At 39.7% G+C, this 22,274-nt stretch overlaps 1 protein-coding gene across 1 annotated transcript in view; it reads left to right on the top strand.

The window, feature by feature from the left end:
* Window positions 1-6,147: 6,147 nt before the first annotated feature.
* The window catches only part of SV2C (synaptic vesicle glycoprotein 2C), a 115,243-nt gene continuing 99,116 nt past the window's right edge, over window positions 6,148-22,274 (top strand). The window contains exon 1 of the mRNA XM_027634937.1: window positions 6,148-6,392. The gene's annotated coding sequence lies outside the window, so the exon portion shown is untranslated. The remainder of the gene's footprint in view (window positions 6,393-22,274) is intronic.

The raw sequence follows: 22,274 nt of genomic DNA, 5'->3' as shown, positions 1-22,274 counted from the left end.
CGCGTGATGCCCAGTGCAGAATGCCAAACAGACCATCGTCTTGTGCGCTGTAAACTCAACTTCAGTCTCAAATTCAAACCTAGAAGAGACAGTATCCCAAGGAGAAGACTCCAAGTTAACGATCTGCAATCACTCACAGTAAGAGACAGATTCCAGACAAACCTTCAAACTAGGCTCGAAAACCATTCCACAAATTCTGCAGATTCCTCTCCTGAAACAATTTGGCACCACATTAAAAACAGCATCCTGCAATCCTCTGAAGAATCCTTAGGGTTCTCCCTCAAGAAGAACAAGGACTGGTTTGATGAAAACAACCAAGAGATCCAGGAATTGTTGAGGAAGAAGAGAACCGCCCACCAAGCACACCTTGCACTGCCATCCTGTCACGCAAGAAAAACAGCCTTTCGTCTTTTATGCAGCAAGCTACAACAGAAACTCCGTGACATCCAGAACAGGTGGTGGATCAATCTAGCTGAAAAAACTCGATTATGTGCAGATACAGGTGATCCTAAAGAATTCTATGAGGCCCTGAAAACAGCATATGGGCCTACATACCAAGTCCAAAGCCCTCAGCGCTGATGGTCAAAGGCTTCTAACAGATAAAACCTCCATTCTGAATCAATGGTTTGAACACTTTCAGACTCTTTTCAGTACCAACCGTGTAGTCCAAGACTCAGCAATTCAGTCCATCACACAACAACCGGTGAAATACGAATTGGATGCTGCCTCCACTTTAGGAGAAACCCTCAAGGCCATACAGCAGGTGAAAATTGGCAAGGCAGTTGGGGTTGATGGAATTCCATCCGAAGTCTGGAAACATGGGGGCCCTGCACTCCATGCTAAATTTCATGAGTTTGTGGTGCGCTGTTGGGAACTAGGCAAACTACCATCAGACCTTTGTGATGCAGGCATCATCACTTTGTACAAGAAGAAAGGTATTAAATCAGACTGCTCAAATTACCGTGCTATTACTCTGCTCTCCATTGCTGGCAAAATCCTGGCAAGAATACTCTTGAACAGACTAATACCCGCTATAGCAGAAGGAATTCTACCTGAAAGCCAGTGTGGTTTCAGAGCCAACAGGAGCACTACAGACATGGTATTTGTTCTCAGACAACTGCAGGAGAAGTGTAGGGAACAGAACAAAGGTCTCTACGTAACCTTTGTTGACCTCACCAAGGCTTTTGATACTGTGAGCAGAAAAGGTCTATGGTAGATTTTGGAAGGTTTAGGTTGTCCCCCCAAGTTCCTTAAAATGATCATCTCACTCCATGAGGATCAACACGGCCAAGTCAGACATGGCGACGCACTTTCTGAGCCCTTCCTAATAACTAATGGTGCGAAACAAGGCTGCGTTCTAGCAGCAACCCTATTCACAATCTTTTTCAGCAGGATACTCCAAAGGGCCACGGCAGACCTTGAGGATCAGAATGGTATCTACATTTGATACCGTACTGATGGAAGCCTATTCAACCTAAGGCGACTGAAGGCCCACACCAAGACCTTAAACCATCTTGTCTGGGAGCTGCTCTATGCTGATGACTCCGCCCGTGTTGCCCACACAGAAGCAGCTCTGCAGCGTTAAACATCCTACTTTGCAGATACTGCTGAGCTCTTTGGGCTGGAAGTCAGCTTAAAGAAGACAGAAGTTCTTCATCGACCAGCACCTCAGGAAGTCTTCCTTCATCCTCATATCATCACTGGTGAATCAGAGCTCAAATCAGTTCAGCAGTTTAATTACCTGGGTAGCCTCATTTCCTCGGATGGTAAGATTGACGGAGAGATAGACAACAGGTTAGCAAAGGCATAGAGTGCTTTTGGAAAGCTTCATAAAAGAGTTTGGCAAAATAAACACCTGAAGAAAAGTACAAAGATCAGTGTTTACAGAGCCATAGTGTTGTCTACTCTCTTATATGGATCTGAATCATGGGTCATCTACCGCCACCACCTGCGACTCCTAGAACACTTCCATCAACACTGTCTCCACACAATCCTAAACATCCACTGGTCAGATTATGTGACCAATACATCTGTTCTAGAACAAGTAGCAGTCACAAGTATTGAGGCCATGGTGCTGAGAACACAGTTGCGTTGGGCAGGGTACGTCTCAAGGATGAAGGACCACCACCTCCCTAAGATCTTGCTTTATGGTGAACTTGCCACCGGTTGTTGCAAGAGAGGAGCCCCAAAGAGAAGATATAAGGACTCCCTGAAACAACATCTCAGCCTTGACCAGATTGATCACCATAACTGGTCTACTCTGGCCTCCAATCGGGAGGTCTGAAAACACACCACCTATAATGCTGCCGCTGCTTTTGAGAAAGCATGCAGGATCACCCTTGAGGGGAAAAGACAACGCAGAAAGAATCATGCCTTGTAGAATATACCACCTAAGGAGTCTTTCTGCTGTGCCTTTTGCATTCGGACATGCCTATCTCGTATTGGCCTTTTTAGCCACCAACGCGCTTGCAACAAACATGGGTAGAGCCCTTCCCAAATCTTCGTTGGCGAAGCCTAGCCATGAGATGAGATTTCTAATTGGATGTGGCTAAATATGATGGTGCACAATCTTTAGGGTCAAATTCAGGGAAGTATCTCATGCCTAACTAAAGAAAACTGAATTATTTTTCTTTTCTTTTAGACAAACTGCAGATCATTTTTCTGTCTTTGTCACCTGAAACCATAGTGAATTCCATCTGTACATTTAGGTGGCATTTTCCTGCTGTAACTTATACCAGATGAAGAGGAGTCCAAATGTCTCTTTCAGGACTCTTGTGGTAGGTCACTGTGCACAGATGTAGTCTGAATTATTTATATACTGCATACAATAGAATCCTGAAGTGCTTTGGTGTTTGAAGAAAGCTGTTTACCACAGCAGTTCAGAAGATTCCTGCAGGTCCTTGACTCCTTACAGAAATTTAACCTTAAATGTTTCTAGGCACTTTATATCTACATTCTATTAATTTTCCGTTACCCCATTTAAGTCAAGGAAATTTCTTGTAGGATTACATCAGTGATAAAGGTGGCACTTGTACAAAAGAAACGTGGTGTAAGATTCTGGTTCTATGAAGCATTTAACTTTGTTTTCAAGTAAAATAATATAAATCTTTGCTGATTTCTATTTTAAGTCATTATTCTATAGCCAGATATTGCTGTATTTACACCCTGAAAAGCAAATAATGGAGAAACAAAACTAATGTATCACCAACAAGCATTTAAGGAACAAGTTGAAATAAATAAAAATAGTAATTACAGCAAACTGTCTACAGTATTTTAACACAGACATTTATTTGCGATGTACTTTTAAAGACAGTATGGAATAAATAATTTTGAAGAATCACAGGGTCTGCATTTTTCAATTCCTTTACAAAATAATGTTACTAAGGTTTAGTTGCTTTTCAACCAGCTAGAAACAACATCTTTGGTTTTCTCCTGTTGGAGGAGGAATGCAATATGCATGTGGTCATATTCTAGAGTAATCCACTAGCCATAAATAAATATTGTGTTGTTGAGTCTATGATAGCTGTAAATCAAAAAGCCTAGATGCGTCATGTAGTCTGTACAGAAAAAGGACAGAGCAGTAGATATGAACTTAATTGAATGTGTATAATGATAAAATTTTATTTTTGATATGAAAGAGTAGTCTTGAGAGCAAATTTCAGAAAGGTATAAACCATCAGATCCAGTAGCAGGGAAGACAGAGGTATTCTATGTAAAATTCTCAAACTCAAGAGATATTTTTTCCATCGAAGTTGCTGGTGTGCAGACAATTACCTCAGTATGCATTTTCTGGTGGTAGGAATGAGACCTGCTTCCTGCCAGGGGGAAGTTTGGGGTGGAATAAATTTTCTCCTTTCATATATAGATAGAAAACAGAACAAGAAGATATTATACAGTTTTACTTCAATGATGCTACACATTCCCATAACTACCTATCTGAGCTGGCACAATCAGTCCTGTATGTGTGCTGAAGGTTCAAGATCAGTTTAACTCAGCCTGAGACGAGAGTATGTCGCTGGTCTAGCTGAAAACCTATCACACTTTGATATACTTCCCTTTGGTTTCCAGTTTTATTCTGCAGGCAGATCTACTCACCAACTCATTTTACCCAGAAGCCACACAAACAATAAAGCTGATGGTAAGAAAGTGACAGAATGAAGAACAAATGGAAGAACTGATCTCTGCAGTAGAAGCACAATGTTAAAATCAGTTTAATCTAACTACAAAACCACACACTTTTTATTCTGTGGACAAAATTCTCTGTTTAATCCTTTAGTCTATCTACCTGTTTGCTACAAAATGCCTACAAATCTACGTCATGAACGTCCCTGTCCCAAACACAGTAGGTGAGGAGGAAGGTGGCTGCTGTAGTGGTCCTTTCTCAGTGAAATCTGAAGATAAGGTTAAAAAAACTCTTGAGTTCATCCGTTATGATTTTATCACAGTGATCTATTTTTCTTAGCATTTCAGTCCTGTGTGTTCAAAACCTAAATGTAGTGGTGTTTTTTTCTTTCGTAGTTGTTATATTTGCTTAAAAGCTCACAAGGAGAGTGCCTTTGTCCTAACCATTTTATTTCAGTAAAATACAGTAGGGTTGGATTAAGATGCATTTTATATACATATATGTTCCTTTTAGATAGTCAATAGTAAATGGATGGAAATAACATTTTACCACCATTCTTATTTTTGTAGCACAGATAGCCTTTTCTTTTGCTGCCATAGGAAAATTTTGGAATCTTTTTTATTCTTCTATACCGTTCGTGACAAGTTTAGTCTATTTGCAGGGAGGTGCTGTTTTGTAACACCAGGTGCAATTTTCTAATACTGGGATTACTGAAAGGGACAGAAAAGTAATAGGTATTTTTCTTCTGCTTCTCTACTTGTGTTTCACACTTGACAGCACTCCATGCATAGTTCATTCAATTTTCCCCTGGGTAGCCAATCAATAAGCCGATTTCCTTTGATGTTTGAGTCTTCTGCTCAACAACAGAGGAAAAGAAAAATATTTCAATACATAGGAAAACATGCATATAAGCTCACAAATATTGACAGGAAGACTCAAAGGCAGATGGGGTATCAAAAATTACAACTCTGTAGAAGACACACACTACGTATGTGCAGGGACAATGATGGTAACTGGCCGTTATCCTACCTTTCTACTATAGGTATTAATCACGGTTTAACATATTTTGGAAAGACAAATCCAAGTCCCATGTTTGTTAATAGAACTGGTTGAATATTTGCTGGTTTTCAAAAGTAGTTTAATATGGAATTCTACCTGCTCTCTTCACTTTCTCTCACGTCTTCATTTCAGCAATACCACTGTGTTTGTCACATTACACGCTTTGCCAGTGAAATTGCAGGTAAATGTACATAAACAAAAATGAGTGTTAAATCCATATTCTTTGCTCTACAGTGGATATTAACATCTAGTGTGACAAAGTTATGATACAGTTTTCAGTCTTTGATACCACTGCATTAAAAATATGTTGATCATGGTAATAAACATAACAATATCCTGCTCTTTAAAAGAAGACTTCTAGTCTATCCATTTGTGCCAATATGAAAAATTGCCTATACACATGTATTTTTCCAATGTTTTCTTAAAAAGTCATGTATGATATGGATCCACCATCACTCTGGGCAATCAGTTCTAATGCTTCCCTCTCCTCCTGGTCAGGAATTTTTTCACTCAGGAGGGTGAATATTGCTCCTGGGACTTCCTACACCACTTATTTTCACCCTGATCTTCAGTCTCAGTCTTCGCATGTGGAGCGCAGACAGCTGTACACTGTTGCCACAAAGTGTTCACAGCCCGCTCCCTGGGACAAGAGTAAGGAGGAGGGATGCAGTGATCTCCGGGTGTTCATCGGGCCTGTTGCAACCTGTTCTGAAACAAGCAATTTCATATTCTCTCCCTTGTCCTCACCTCTCATAAAACACTATCTTCTGAAATAAAGTGCATGCGTGAGCGTCACTATTTTTGTTTTTCCCTTCTAGTGGGAAAAAGGGCCCTGTTGTACGGAGGCTTCCTAGCCTTGCCTGCGGCGGGGGGGTGGTTCCGTGCCTCTCCTCCGGCTCCGGCCGCTACGTGCGGCGGGGATCGCCCTCCCCGCACCCCACGCCTCCGGTTATTGATGGTGGCGGCCGCCGCCCGCCCCGCGCCTCCTGCCGCGCCCGCCCGCTCCCCCTCTCTCCTCGGCACTGCCGCAGAGGCTCCACCGCAACGCGAAGCCCACACAGCCGCTCCGGTCCGCCCCTTCTCTGGTCTGTCACGCTCGGCGGCTCCTCCGGGAGGCTCCTCGCTCCCTCCCGCAGCCTCACGCCGCGAGAAGGAGGCAGCGGCAGCGGCATCGGAGGGAAGTGCCGCGGCTATCCGCTGCCTGCCCCCGGTAAGTGATGCTCCGGGCACTCGGGCTGCCGCGGCTGCTTCCCCGCAACTTTTCCTTTTTCTTTTTTTTTTCCTTCTTTTTTGCATGCTTGACTTCAACTTTTCCACGGAACTTAACAAGGGGCTTGCTCACCGGGGGGCGCGGGGGCAAAGCTCTCTTCGTGGCAGGTCGAGGGCTGGACGGGAGCGCGGGGTTCCCCTTCATCTCCGCGGTGAGCGTGAGCAGTTTGTGCTCGGCTGCTGCTCACTCCAGCTCCATCCAGAGCTCGCTCGCTCTTTGCACAGGGAGAGCAGGTTGCACAGATCCGAGGAGGTGTGAGCGTCTAATCTCTGCTTTAGAAGCTGACTGGCATATTAAAGCTGGCAGAACTTTTGCACGCTAGGGGAGCAAAAACAAGGGGTGTCGAGGTTCGCAGACTCCAGATGCTTGAAGAAAATAAGTTTGCAGATGTCCTAGCAGTAAGGATGGCGAGGAAAATTAAAGGTACACAAAGGTTGTCAATTCCAGCTCCTTAAGGAACCAGCACTTTCTAAGATCTGTTAAGAAGGGAATAGGCAGGGTTTCATACCTTGCAACAGAAAAGGACGGGGGAAAAAAAGGAATGAACGAACGAATGAAAGAAAACAAATTTAAGGCTTTTTGAAAACACCATTGCTTTTGTCACTGTGGGTTTCCTTCAAGGATTGTAGCTCACATTGACTGCGTTGGGAGAATAGTTTAGCATTCGTGACTCGTGAGGGGGAGCGGGGGACTCCCTCCCCTGCAGCTTCAGGAGAGGACTTTTCCAAAACACACCAAGTTCCTGCTTTGCAGGGTGCTTTGGGAATTTAGGTCCCGAGACGCCTCCGATAGTATATGGGGAGGGGAGTGTGGAGAAGTCACAGTCAGGAAAAGTATAATCCACGTCCCAGGGTTAGGAAGAGCCATGGGATGGTGAGTTCTTTTGAGGCAACCCCCGCCTCATTTCAACAATGTTGCAGGGTAGAGGAGGCATAGGAGCTGGTCTGGCACTGCTGAGAGGAGGCAGGACACCGCAGGGACTGGAGGGCTGGGTAACATGGAGGTAATTGAACATGGAGGTCACTGATTAGTCTTGGGACCCTAATCGTGCAAAGCAGTGTGGATGCAGTGTGAGTAGGGGGCGAGGGTGGGAGCTGAGTCATACTCGCTGGGGCGGCCATGGCACATCTGTACAGAAAGGAGGGGGCTGAGGAAAGAAGGAAGAAATAAGGAAGAAGCACATAAAGACAGGTGGAGAGAAGGAAGAACGTCTCATGGAAAGATGCTGAGATCACCCAAAGGCTCCCCTGTGATTGACGGTATTCTTCTCTCCTTTCTGTAAAGGATTAGGATGCTGATGAGTGTATCTCTGATGTAGGGGGGGGCTGGATTGCAGAGGTTAGTACAACACAAGAGAAACCTAGTCAGATAAACACACTTGGTACTGCTGGTACTTCGGCTGCATTGCACTGCAGTGCAGGGAGCTAAGAGCAACTTCTGCCTTAGGAGAGAGAGGGAGCTGCTGAATTGAACTGTAAAGGTGGCACAAACAATGCCAAAAATTACTGCTTCACAAGGGAATTGCAGACAGAACTGGAAGTAGAGCTGTAACGAGAAACTGGAAGGACCTTCCTGATGAATTTACAATTAACCAAGAGGGGTTTTAGAAAAAAAAGAAAACAACACTCAGACCAAATAAAGGTCTCTGATTAGATTCATTGTAAATAGTATGCTTCTGTTGGAAGTTGTTTTCCTCCAAGTGCTCCATGTGAAAGAGTCCCATTTTAACTGTGCCATGTATTCTCCCAAATAGAAGTTTTACAGTGGTCGTTCTTTTCATGGACTGAAGTGAGAACGAAAACTACCATTTCGCTGTTTTGTTCAATATTAATAGTTTCCCCTGTAACTGATCTTTTATTCAATATTTTTGTAGAGAACAAGGCACCATGGCAAACCAGAGACCCCATTCTTTCCCTCTCACCTAGAATTGTCTGCAATTTCCCTAAATTTTCCTTAGTGTTTTGGTGGGGTTTTTTTATCTGTTTCCACAATGTGGAAGCTAGAAGAACTGCTTTTCTGTATTACAAAAAATGCAGAATCCACCAAGAAATAGCCATAGTAAATTCCAAGTGCAATTTTATTTAAATTTGGAGGAAGGCTTTACATAGGCCAAATATTGAGAAAAAGACAGTCTGTCAGTTAAGACTATTGACACACATTGAGCCTTCAAACATCTTGAAATGCTTCTTGAAGAAAAAGAAGAAACAATCAAGTAATGCCTTCATTTCTGAAGCTGTATTCTTACTGCTTATTCAATAAAGATGACTCTGAATATCAGTGGCACAGACTAGACAGAGACTTTCTCTGATGGCAACTTGATGTTAAATTACATGTCATTGCTTTCTGGAAAAATAGATTTGAATTTGACCAAATGAGATAAAATCAACTGTTTTCAGATTTTATGCTTGAGAAATCTAATTTATTTTCAATAATAATAAAGAAAAGGTGTTAGTCAGTTCTGAGCAACATGCAAGAAAGATGTTTGCAACAAAGGAAAATCACATGAAGAATTGTTATGTTTGCAAAATATGATGTTACCTCAGGTGATAACATGAAACCTGTAATTCAGTTTATGTCTGCATGAGCGCATAAGATTGTGTAAGTTGCTTACAGTAATGGCAGATTTCAAATTAGTTTTTTTTAATTGTGTGTTCCAAAGCACAGAGGATAAGTATTTATCCACACTGGTTCTGATCATTCTGTTAAAATCAGTGTGAATTGAATTGTAGGTTTCAATGGGAACTGGAATGAGCACAGCTATATAATAATTAAGGGACTTTGGTTAGGGGTTTTTTTTGCTGTTTTTATTGTTTTGGTTTTTTGTTGCTTTTTTTTATTTGTAAAAGTACATTAATAAAGATATTTTGCATTCTCAGTCATATAAAAGTTGTTTTAACATCACAGGGAGATCACTTGGGCTGTATATTGCTCTGAATCCTTGAAACCATATGCGTCACAGGATGCATATCAATGAATGTTTAAACAAAAGCTCATCAATTAGATTAGATGTGTTTGCAAACCTGTGATAGGGAACCCACAGCTGCTACCACCACTTTTGTATTATGTAGTGCATAACATTTTCCTATCAAAACAGAATGGCGTCCCTTATAAAATGATTTAGAGGACTAGATTTACAACTTGTCTTCTTTTAAGTGTTTGTAAGCAGTATAATGGAAAAAATTAATTGGAATTGTGCTCAAAGTGTTGACACTGGGAAGAAAAGGTAGTTAAATTTCTCTTTTAAATTAGCAGACTGTTTCAGTTTTAAATTAAATATTACATGGTCTCTAGTATCCATGTTACAAAACGTGGTGGGCCTTTTTTTCCTTATAACAATGGCTCAAAACCTAAAAAGCTTTTATTCATCTTTGATTTTGTGTATTGCATGTACTTCTAGAGACAGTTTAAACATGCAGAGTACCTATTCTTGTGTAAATATATATGATGCAGGTCAGTGATACGTTAGTCATGTTTTTTTTCAAATTACCATTGTTATGTCAAAAAAGATAAATAAGTTGAATTAAATATAATCAAATGCAGACTTTTTTATCATTACTATGATTGAAGCTGTTGTCCTCTTGTTAAAAAAGAAAGGGCGTAATGCAACACCGAGCACATCCTTTCCTTCTCTGTGGTTCCAACTCTCAGTCATTTTCGCACTCAGAGAGGCTAATAAAAGTTTAAATGTTGCATACACAATGAATGAAATTGCTTAAAGCTAAAGTGTAATACACTGTAATACAATTAAGATATTATTATCATCTTTTCATTTTTAAGACTAAATTCTTACCTCTGTTTATCTGTATTTCTGCTGACCGACTGCTGACAATAAAGACTTGCCATGCGTCAACAAAATGATTAGGTGGACGTTTCATCCACATATTTCTAATTGAACTAAAAATGAACCATATTAAAAATGGAAACGACATCTACCACATAATATAGCTGGTTCAGTGCACAAGGCGTATAGCTTTATATTGATCTGGGACTCATGAAAAATACGGTGGTGTTGTAGCTTCATGTTTCCTTGCCAGCTGAAATATTTGTTTTTTGTTTTTTTTGTTTTGTTTTGTTTGTTTGTTTTGTTTTTGTTTTTGGGTTTTTTGTTTGGTTGGTTGGTTGGTGGTTGGTTGTTGTTGTTGTTTGGGGTTTTTTAAGATAAAGCAGCATCCCTGTATCTGTCTCTCTCTGCAGGTTATCTTTGTGGTCATGGTTGTGTGGGTCTAGTTACGTACTTTGTTCTAGAATGGTAGTCTGTGTCTCACAAACGTGTCTTAAATTTTGACTGAAAATCCATGTTACAGTTAATACAGTCGGTAGCAGCATTAAAGCATCCTGCAGGATTTTTTCCCCCTTTAATGACCATTTGAGGGTTTGTGTAGGAAAAAACTTCATGAAATACATAATGAATACTAATTATTTAATCACTATTTTACCATTTAACCATGGTAACCATGGAATGGAGAGATGACTTTGCTTATAGCAGCTTATAGGGCCTCTGAGTCTTTAAATGGCACCATATTCATTCCCTGTAGAGCTGGAGGATAAACTTCCCTTTCTGAAAGTGTAGCAGTGCTTACCCCAAGAAAGTGGTTTCAGAAACTGGATCCGCCACGCCCACCTCCCTTGACGATGTGTAGGTTTTGCTTTTGTCTCGGAATCCCAGCCATTGCTGCAGCCTTAAAAATGAAGTGGTACTGTACTGTTCCTGAGGCTGAGAAATGAGAAGAACTGTCCATGAGCCAGCAGTGTGCTCTTGTGGCCGAGAATGTCAGTGTTATCCTGGAGTGCCTTAGGAAGAGCATTGCCAGCAGATTGTGAGAGGTGATCTTTCCCCCCTATTCAGCCCCAGAGAGGCCACATCTGGAGTACTGTGTCCAGTTCTAGTTTTAAGAGAGACATGGAGCCCCTGGATTGGGTCCAGCAGAGGGCTACAAAGATGATTAGGGGACAGGAGCACCTCTCTTACGAGGAAAGGCTGAGAGAGTTGGGCCTGTTCAGCCTGGAGAAGAGATAGCTGAACATCAGTGTCTATTAGTACCTGAAGGGGTGGTGCCAAGAGGATGGATCCAGGCTCTTCTTGGTGGTGCTGAACTGTAGGAAAAGAGGCAATGGGCAGAAACTGCTGCACAGGAAGATCCACCTGAATATGAGAAAGAACTTCTTTATTATGTGTGTGACCATGCACTGGAACAGATTTCCCAGAGAGGTTGTAGAGTCTCCCTCACTGGAGATATTCAAGAACTGTCTGGACACAATCCTGTGCCACGTCCTCTAGGATGAATCCGCTTGAGCTAGGAGGTTGGACCAGATGACCCACTGTGGTCCCTTCCAACTTGACTCATTCTGTGATTATGTGATTCCAGTTGGAAGTCACTGCTCTCTATCATGTAGCTTTGTGTTGTTTCTTTTTTATCTCTGTGGATTCTTTAAATTCTGCCTTTTGGACAACTGATGGTATAAAAACACTGTCCATAATAATGGGATAAAGTATTTATTTATTTCCATTAAAAAGAAATGAACTTGAAAATTCCATCACAAAATATATCCAAGTACCAAACAATAAAGATAAGATCATCAGTGTATTTTTCTATTTCCTGATCATGCTGAAAGCTCTCTGCAATGTACTTAGGATATCTTCCTTGTACAGATATGAAGGCCTAGATACTAATTGGCATTTCCCATTTTAACTCTCAAGCAAACAGAGTAAATTACTTGGTACAGAGTATGAAAGGTCCTATAGTGGTGGCTTGTTAGTGCTTCTTGAGGGAATTTATGGAACTGTGAATGTTCTTCATAACTCATATGAGGCCCATCCTGAAAGAAAAGGTAAGACCAAGGATTGCCTATGAGTTTAGAAAATGTATATTCTTGATGTTACAGTGCAAATTTATCAGTTTTTACTGAGTTATTTTTGACCTGATTTTGATCAACAAGTCAAAAGAAGATAATTCTAAATGCATTAAATGAAGGTACCAAATATTGACATTTCATGTATCTTGCTCTCCTACTTTTCATATCAGCACATAGCTGTGCAATTTATATTGGCTTTTTTTTTGGAGCAGTATTCTTGGTGTCTAGACATCACTTCTTGTGAGCAGAATCACTGATTCACTTCCTGTGTAGCTGGTGCAGTCTGCCACTGACACTGGGTTCACTTACCCTTTGAACATCCTTTCTCAGCATGTACGCAGTTCCTCAGCTTCAAACAACTCAACTTTATTTCCTGTCAGCTTTGTTAAATAAATCAAATTCTGGAAATCAAGAGAGCATTAGATGAAAATGCACTTAGTGATGTAAGACATATAACTAAAAACCTCCTTACTGTGCCTGGAAATTTTGCAAGGGTGATCTGTTGGGGGGAGGGGGTAGGAAAAAAAAAGAAAAAAAGGAGTACTGGGGCTCGTGGGAGTCTCCGCTATGCAGATGTAATCTGTTATTTTCCTTGGTATGCCATCTCATCACTGGCTGCAGTATACTGCAGACATAATGAAGAAGTTTAAAATAGCTACTTTCTGTTGCAGTCTAGTACACCAATATGATGCTCTAAATGAACTACAGACATGCTTGAGATTATCCTACAGCGTGGATCATGATGCTTATAGATTGTCCTCCATCCATCTTCCTTGAGGTTGTATACTTCCCTCATAAAACCTTATAAGGGTTAGAAAAGTATAACTTGACCTTGAAAGATAAAAAAATGTATTTTCTGTATGTACCTTTTAATGCTTTTGTAGACTCTACATTGGCCTATTGAAAAGGCAGTCTCTATGGGTGACAGCAAGCATACACTTACAAGTTCGTTCTTTGCTGTTCTAAACTAACAAATGGATTCCTAAGTTTAACATATTTCATAGGGCTTTCTAAGTTGGGTAGGCCGAGATTATTGTAGCAATTGGGAAAACTGGAAAAACATTTCTGTTAGTCTTTGATAATTTCTTTAGTCCATTTCCCTGGAATACTAATTCCTTTCCAATGCTCTTCTTGCCTTCAAATGAAATCCTGAAAAGAAAAAAAGGAACAACTTGGACATGGAGATGTGAGGATGCTTTTCCTAAAAATCATTAAAAGGTGGTATAAATCTATATGGTTAGACACCATATAGAAACATCTAGCAGTTGCCTACTTAAATGAATTAAATTTTGCTTAATTTTTGTTTCTTCAGATGAAATTCCATATTCAGTTCACATCTGAACTTGGGAGAGTCTCAGTTCTTATTAATTGCAAAGGTCTTAAAAGTTTTGCTTAGTACATGGTATTAAGGATCTGAGCCATCTTCTACTCCATAAATGAACTCCTTAAACTTTGAATATCTAAATAGATACATTTAGGCCCATGTTTATAATCATTCTCACTGGAAGACATATTCCAGTTGAATGCAGTAGACACCTGTATTCAAAAAATAATTAAGATACCAGTCCTTGTACACCTTGAACAACCAATCACAAACTCCCAGACATTAAAAGATAATGGCATCATGATAGTTCTGTGTATTTGCTTATAAAAATTAGAAGGCAGGAAAGGAAAAAAACTCTAAACAATTGGTCAAACACATCTTAAGAAACAGATGTTTAGAAAATGAGTGTTAATCAGCTAAAACGAGTTATTTTTAGGTTCTATACTGAACAGAGCAAAACTCGCTCCTACCTTAAGAAATTTAGCAGCTAAAATCCAAATTAATAAAACATAAACATCTCATATGGTATTTACTGGAATTATGTCTTGGCTATCCACTGTCTGCCCCTGACAATATCTGTCCATGAAGAGCTGTCCAAGATGGGACACTACTCATTAGTAGTCTGGAAGCAACCTTAATGCCTTAGTCCTGGACAGCTTACCTCCTCAAGACAGTTTTGGGTGAAATGTTGCTTGTTTTGGACTAACTTCATTTGTAGGAATAAGGAGACACTGGAAATTCTATTTCAGTCACATTTGTTCAATGGTTAAAACCATGAGCACACTGCTGCCATTCTACTTAATCATTTAGCAGACAGGAAAACTGTTTCTTCCTAGGAAAGAAGTTATTTCTCAGAACAGGTTATCACTGGAGAAATTGCTTGCTAATTTCTATATTACAGTAACAAATGAGTATGGAGACTCCCTGCTCCCTAGTCCAAAGGAAGAAAATACATTTTCCAGTATCTGAAAAACTATTGCAAACCAACTTCTTTCAATTATGTTGACTGCTCTCTAAAGTAGATTTTGTTCATAGAAATCACCGAAGAGTCATTTTATTGTGTATATTTCCTGAAATATTAGCAACTCAAGGGTATGACCTGAAATGTGCATTACATTCCACTTGGTTTTTTAAGGGATGAGTGTTGTTGTGGCAGGGATAGGAATAAAACGTTTCCTAAATAGGCTTCTCTAGGCTTTTCTGTGTTTGCTCCAGGTACAGTTTTCCAGAATAGAACAACTACAGTTACCAACCAGTGAAGAAAGACACTGCAAGACCGACAGTCTAGCAAGCAGTTGGGGCATGCAATGCTTAAGGAGGGGCTGTGTGTTTGCTCAGCTGGGAAGAGAAGGCCAAAGGAAGATAGGTAAATCTAATTGCTGTCTTCCATCATCTAATGAGTGATTAGTACAAAGATGGAGTCAGGAAACAGAATGGAATTTTGCATAAGACAGAAGGAAGAAATTCTTCACTGTGTGGGTATTGAAGTACTGGAGTTGATGCACAGGAACGCTGTGGATATCTCTGTCTTTGGATATGTGCAAAATTTTCCAGGACTTGGTTCTAAGCAACCTGATCCAATTTTCAGGCTAACCTGGCTTTCAGCAGAAGTAGAGTAGATCTCCAGAAATTCCTTCACACTTTCATTTTTCTTTAACTCTACTGATATAAGAGACTACTGGTATAAAAACCATATATTGTTAGAAGTTAATAAATCCTCTAACTTAGTATCCCTCCTCTGTGAGCCCTTCTACTCACATCAGAATAGCATCTGCCTAAGATCAGGGCTTCTTTTTACAGTTGTATACAAATTCAGAAGATGCACAACTGGGAGTGAAGAATTTACGATTTGAGAGGAAATTTGATTACTAAGAGCAAAATACTCCATCCTATTAATCTGTATTCTGTAAATTTTCTCTTATTTGGCTAGAAATTCTTGTACTGGCACAGACTGAGATGCAAAATCTAGATGATAATCAAAAAATGAGTTTAGCTGATAAATGACGTTATTTGTTCTACTGTTAAAAGACCAAATTGTAGAACTGCAGAATAATATAATTATCTATTTAGTTATGGAGATGTTGTATCTTATAGTGGCCATGATTTAACTGTCCAGATACTTTACTCTTCCTAGGGAACTGTACTTTGGAATACATGGGGAGAATCTGAATAGAAATTACCAGACTTCATAATAAAATACAGTTATTCTAAGATGAAAACAATATATTGAATAAGTCTCCTCACATGAAATCAGAAATCATGAAGACTGTAGTTTGGGTTTTTTTTACCAGCCTAAGTTACTTTGTGCTAGTGGTTGCTCATGAGATAGAAAGTTTACTTGCAGTATCCAAGTTCACATCTGACAGCCATAGTTAATTCTTTCCTTCTCTGGAAAATGCATAAGGGTTTTTGCATCCTGGGCTAAATGGTTTTCCCTGATTGTAGTGGCACAAGAAGTTTGGCATATTTTCTTTCAAATTTTCTTATATGGTTAATTTTAGAAATAATGCAGTCAGATGCACTAGTTAATTTTCACCAACATTCGCTTTTACTAGCTCTATGGCCAGTGTTGTACAGAAGTAGATTGTGAGAATTAAAAACAAGAAATGTCATTTCCAGAGAAACATCTAGTGGAGATGTTCCCCGTATATGTACACATATACATTTACATACACAAACTCATATATATACATAATATATGTAATCTTGTTTATTGCTATAGGGTTCTTTACATGGATTTTTTACTCAAGGGAATAGGTTCTTGCAGAAAAAGGTCTCTTGGCTGATAAAGTGGAAGTCTTGTGGCAAGTAAGTGTTGACAAAGTCTCTGCCAGAAGATTGGTAGGAAATAGAGCTAAATTATTGATTAAAAATTTTCAGTCAAATGTTGATGATTCTTTATTAAATATAATGTGATTTAGGTCAATTTTATTTGTGGTTATAAGGTAAAGAAGTATTTTTCCCTAGATGTGAGAAGCTCTTTTATATTGTACCTTTTATGTGTGAAATAAATGGAAGCCTTTATGTATGTCTGTATTTCAATATGTAGGAATAGGAATGAGCTACAGGTTGCAGTACACCGCCCTCCTCCACTCCTGTGATTGGGAAAATAAATTTCTGTAAAAAGTATCATAATGTCTGCGCAGAAGTATTCTTTCACTGGCTGAATTTTATGCTAGAAGTTTTCTTTAAATTACTGCTTTTTTTAGAACATTAAATGAACTTGCATTCATCTTTATTTAATATTCTGAAATACTGGAAGTGGTAATTCTGTGATGTCTTCTGTCTTTGATTATTTTAGTAAGGTATGTTTTTAATTAGGAAGATATTTTTAATCAACAAAAGTTTTTGAGAAAGTGGATGGCATAACTGGAACAGAATTGATACAAAAGGAACCGTTGCTGTACACCATAAAGGATCCATAAACATGTAGAGGTTTTTAAAAAGATCTAGGAAAATGTTAAAAATACTATTAAGAAAAAAACCTGTTACCTGCTGATCTAACAGTGCTACAACAGCATAGAACAGAAGGGTTATGTACTGAGTGTGTGAACTGTACCACTGAAAGCTGTGGAGAGGTCAGGAGAGCAAGAGCACATGCAGTGGACAGAAAAGATATACAGATTCAAATTCCTGGAAATTTTTTTAAATTAAAACCTGAATTTCCTTAATGAGAAGGTCTCTTGCTTTACAGGTGCAAGCACTGAATGTTGCATCAACTGTACAATTTGCAGAACTGTTTTTAATGAAACCAATGCCCACACATTCAAGGAACTAAGTACTTAATCAATATGATGTATATCCTGAAGCCACCACAGTGTGATACTTTTAAAATGCTAATTGTGAGCTATAATCAAGAACTAATTGGCTGATGAAGCAAGAATTTCTTTTCTAAAATTGCTTTGCTTATTAAATTTAAAAATTTATGACATCTGGGGTTTTTTCTTTTTTTTTCCCTAAAAAAAGAAAATTATTTTTAGAGCATGTCTGCTATGGTATACGGGGCCTTAATTTGGACTTAATTTGGTGTTTATTTGGCCAGCTTTGGACCTATACCTCTACACACGCATGAGTGGGTTACTCCTTCTTATGCTGTCTTCAGGTTTCCCAGTCATGGAGTAGTCAAGAGACCTGCTTGGAGTATAACACTAAGTTCCTTCATTAGTCAGCTGGCACTGGTGGCATACAGATAATTTTCTGTCTTTGAACCAAAAATATAATCTGATTTGAGTCATCCAGGGCCTCCACTGTGGGTGAGTAAGGGAGGGGTCTTAATGTTTCTTTCAAATAAAAAAAAAAGGGATAGTAATAGACCAAGTCTGAAGAGGAGAAAAATGGAAAATCTTATAAATGCCTATTAGTAATGCAAAACATTTAAATAATGCATGGCCAAGCATGAAGGTAAATGAGAACCCAATGGAGGAGCCATCCAAGTGCAAATAGTGGTTCTTCAACATGGTCTGTGAGCGTGTGTGTTTGAGGTGCTGATAAGGGTATGATCCATGTCGTCTGTGGCATTCAGGGGATGTTATTGATGTGGCATTGCTTCCCTGATTCACTAACAGTAGCAATATCTTCAGTTAAACAAAAAGCACGTGTGTACATGTACCACTTTAGTGGCTTTTGTACTTTATTACCTGTTGAAGAACCATGATTGGTTTTATTTGAGGGCAGTATCAGTAAAGAGCCAGGGTGCAAAAAAAGATAATGATTAATCTGTTGAAGACAGAAATTCAAGGGAAACTACTTCAGAACACAGCCAGGCTGGGTTGCTACCTTATTGAGTTTTGCACTGTCAGAGAGTAAGAACACTGTTACTATAAGTCTAGCAAAGCTAAAACTAAGTCGGTGACAAACTTAAGCAATTCTTACCTCTTGGAGAACGTATGTTTTTTAGGGATTGAACCAGTGTGAGTTTTGGCTTCAGGAAATTGCCTGATACTTTTTTATTTTGTAATATGTACTCTTGACATATTTTTGGCCTTTCCAACTACCAGATTTAAATATTGACAATATTCCACCTTTTAAAACGTGGAAATAACTTGAAAAAATTAAATAAGGTGGCTGTGTACACTCTCTTTTAATGGATTAATTTATTAAATTATACTGAACTGTGAGGGTTAGAAGAAAACCATTAATATGACTGTCCATATTGCTGTAACAAACAAGTAACACTTTTAGCCAATAAGAAGGAGACATTTTTTCATTATTAAGCAGTTGTTACTGATTTTGGCTCTTTTTTCCCCCCATGTTTTTATTCCAGTTCCTTTTAATGAAAACCCTTCTAATGTGAACCAAGAAAGCAGAGGAATTCATGCATTCATTCTTAGCAGCTGGCAGAGGTACTTGTTATCCACCCTTCAGAACTATGAGGTTAAGTTTTTCTCAGTCTCAAAGACTCAACCAAATTTTTGACACCACACCCTCCAGAAAATGCCTAATAGCTCTTACTCTGCTATTTATATATGACAGAAAAGATCCTACTACGATAGTATTTCTAATATGCTATTTGAATAGCAGCACAGGAAATCAAATCCATGGCCCCCAGTACAACAGTGTCACAGAGATCCTGCTGTTTCAGCCTTTGTCCTTTTAGGGGTTTCTTTCAATGACATTTTTCTCATTGAGTATTCATTCATTATTTAAGAAATACTGAACTGCTATAAATTCATAATCCCAGTCAATGTTAGAAGTTGTACAGAATTTTGACTTGTTTCTTATGTATTTTTAGCATACACTCCTAGCAAACTGAAGATAATAATTCTATAAAATGTGGTATCTGTTCACTCCAAATCTCAATGGCTTCAGTGCAAGCATTTTAATTAATTCTAATCTAGTCCTAAGCATTCATCCTTTAATGCTTCTTGCAAAAAGCTTTTCAGACTTGAGGGTAGCATTGCTGCTCCATGTGACAGAACATAAAAATGAGATCACGGATGGGTAACAGAGGCAGTTCAGTAGCTGAAATGCAGTGTGTGTTCTCCTTACCAGAAAGGAGAAATAAACCAATGGCTGTTTGTAGACTACACTCACCATGTATGTCAAAAGTGAGGTTTCTACTAGACACTGTGGTAACAGCTATAGTCAGTGATTGCTAATGAAAAATACTTCCACATTTTCCACTGCGTATCTTTGGCTATTTCTGGTGCTCTTCCAGATCATAGTTTTGGTCCCAACAGGCTTCCTATTTTTGGTTATACGATTCTGTATGCATTAAACAATTTTCTAACTTCTGATGTTTAGAGATGCCTTCAGATTTTTCAGTGAAGGGAAGAACCTATGTGTTGAGAATTTCAGCCTGCTGACAGTAGTCTCACTGTCAGCTTTTAGTGAGGTTTCATGGTCCTAAGGGTAGTCTGCAGAGCAGGTACATACCCTCATTCTCTGTGAGAACCCTGAGTGACCAAACAGACCTTGTTTGCCCCAATGAGTCTCACCAGGACCCCTACCACGAGCACCCTCTGCCTGCTGGTTCAGGACCTCTAGTTAAGCTCAGGCTTCAGCCTTTGTGAGAGCTTCCAGGGAGTAGCAGCCATGAGACTGCTCCTGGAGGGAAGAGAAGACAGAATCTTGAGAGGGACCACAGTGCAGCCAGGGCAGTGCCTTCAGTGATAAAGCAAGGCATGGTCCTCAGACAGAGTGTACTGAGATAGTGAGAGCAACAATTTGTCATCAACACTCTGATGCTCATCAGACAAGGTGGGGCAGTGTTACTCCAAGATCAGTCAGGAAAATCCAGTCCGGGATTCAAAAACAACATGGGATAGGAGACAGAAACCCTACAGAGAAGCTCAGGCAGACTTGGGTTGGCCAGATCTGAGCTCAAAAGGGAAGCTGAGCTCATGGTAGAGGATCTGAGTGCCTGGAAGGGGTCCCAGGTGAGGTTGGGCAGGTGGTTTAGACCTACTGAAGCACTTGGAGCCCTCACAGTCAGTTAAAACTCTACAAGAGAGGAAGGACAATCAATTTCAAAGCAGGGAACCTCAGCAATATGGTGAACTTCACTGGTGGGTGTCAAGCATTTCAAGAACCAGACTAAGAATTAGGCTAAGAATAAGCTGGAATACTGACGATCTCAGTGAACCGGAGAATTGTCCATGTGCATAAAGCATACACAGAAAAAAGGCTGCCAGGTGCCTTTCTGCTTTAAAATAAAACACAAAATGTTTTGTATGACAGGATTTACTTCTGAGATGTTTCATCTCACCACACTGTTTTGCTGTGCAAATTCAAACAGAAGGAACAAAACATTTTTTCATATTGGCAGGTGAGTTGCTTCCAGAGTAAGCTGCAGGAAGCTTACTGGAATTGAAAAAAAAATATTTACCAGCTCTCCTATCTTCATTTTGCTGCCTTTTCTGTGCTTTCAATGGCAGAGCGCTGCGCTTATTCAGTTGTGCCATCCACTTCTACATATTCTACCCAAGGGAAGAAAGACACACTGAGGTAGTGCTCAGATTGCATAATGTACTCTGAGATACAGATGAATCCTGTTTTGTCAGACTCTAAGTTACAGAATCTGAAAAACTAGGGACTGCTGCATTTTTAGCACAGACTCTTCATAGGCCCATTATTTTCATCTCTTTTTGTGATACCTTCTCACCCACATTATCAAACCTACAAAATAAAGACTTAGGCAGTTTAGTGAACCAAGCAGCAATGTAAAATATAAACTGCTAAAATATTAAATTTGTGTTTTAATGGGAGCCATGCACCTGCAGGCACTTAGATTAATTTACTTGAGAAGTTTTCTTACACTTGCTGAAAAACTGCATGCACTCTTTGCGAACGAAGATTTGGGAAAGGTCTTTACCCACATTTGTTACAAGCACGCTGGTGATACAGGGCTTTGCAAATGCGGGTAAGGCCTTCGAGCCTGTGCAATGGATTTTTTAGGTGAGACACAGTGTGCGCTGAGCTGAGCCCACCCTTTAATCCTAAGGTTCATCTGCCGGGGACAAGTGAGCTTGGACGGTGGCAGTGAGGTCCTCAGGACGTAGGTTTGTTTAGAGTGACCTTCGCCTAGATGGATGGCCTTACAGGGCTGACGAGCTCCATCTGCGCGGGAGGGCACATAAGCGCTGAAGATGTGTTGTCAGCATATGATGCAATTTGAATGTATCTAAAGCATGAGTTTATGGGAATCTTTACAAAGTCTTTTTTTTCCAGTGTGGAATAAAATTATGTAAACAGTTTGTACAATAAAAGTCAGTGCAACCTTAAAAAAGTACAGTCAGGTTTTTATCAGCAGCTTTGTATTTGGGGAGGTTAGACCACTCGTGATTTCCTTTCTTACCTAGTTAAGGCCTGGTAGACAATGAGTCAGCCATAATTGTGAAAAAAGTAATTTCCATCTGAAACTGTGACATTTTCCCCCAGGGAGATGGAAGATTTTATGAGTGTGCAGAATCACTTTTTTAGTGCTGCAGAACTAGCACTTTATTTGAATATCAGATTCCATAATCTTTAATAGCTCAGGCATATTTGAAGCAGAGCAATACATTTCTGTGATCACAGGCCTCTAGTAAAAACACTGCACATTGCACAATGCAGGAAACAGTCCTAGGAAAATCTTAAAGTAATAGGATGACATAGTAAAGATTGCTGTAGATCATTTGGAATATCCACAGTATAGATTTTTTCAG

The sequence above is a fragment of the Corapipo altera genome, unplaced genomic scaffold, assembly GCF_003945725.1.
Source record: "Corapipo altera isolate COAL_440 unplaced genomic scaffold, ASM394572v1 61411, whole genome shotgun sequence".
NCBI lineage: Eukaryota > Metazoa > Chordata > Aves > Passeriformes > Pipridae > Corapipo > Corapipo altera.
Note: the sequence above shows the minus strand (reverse complement) of the source record. Positions and strands in the feature narration are given on the sequence as shown.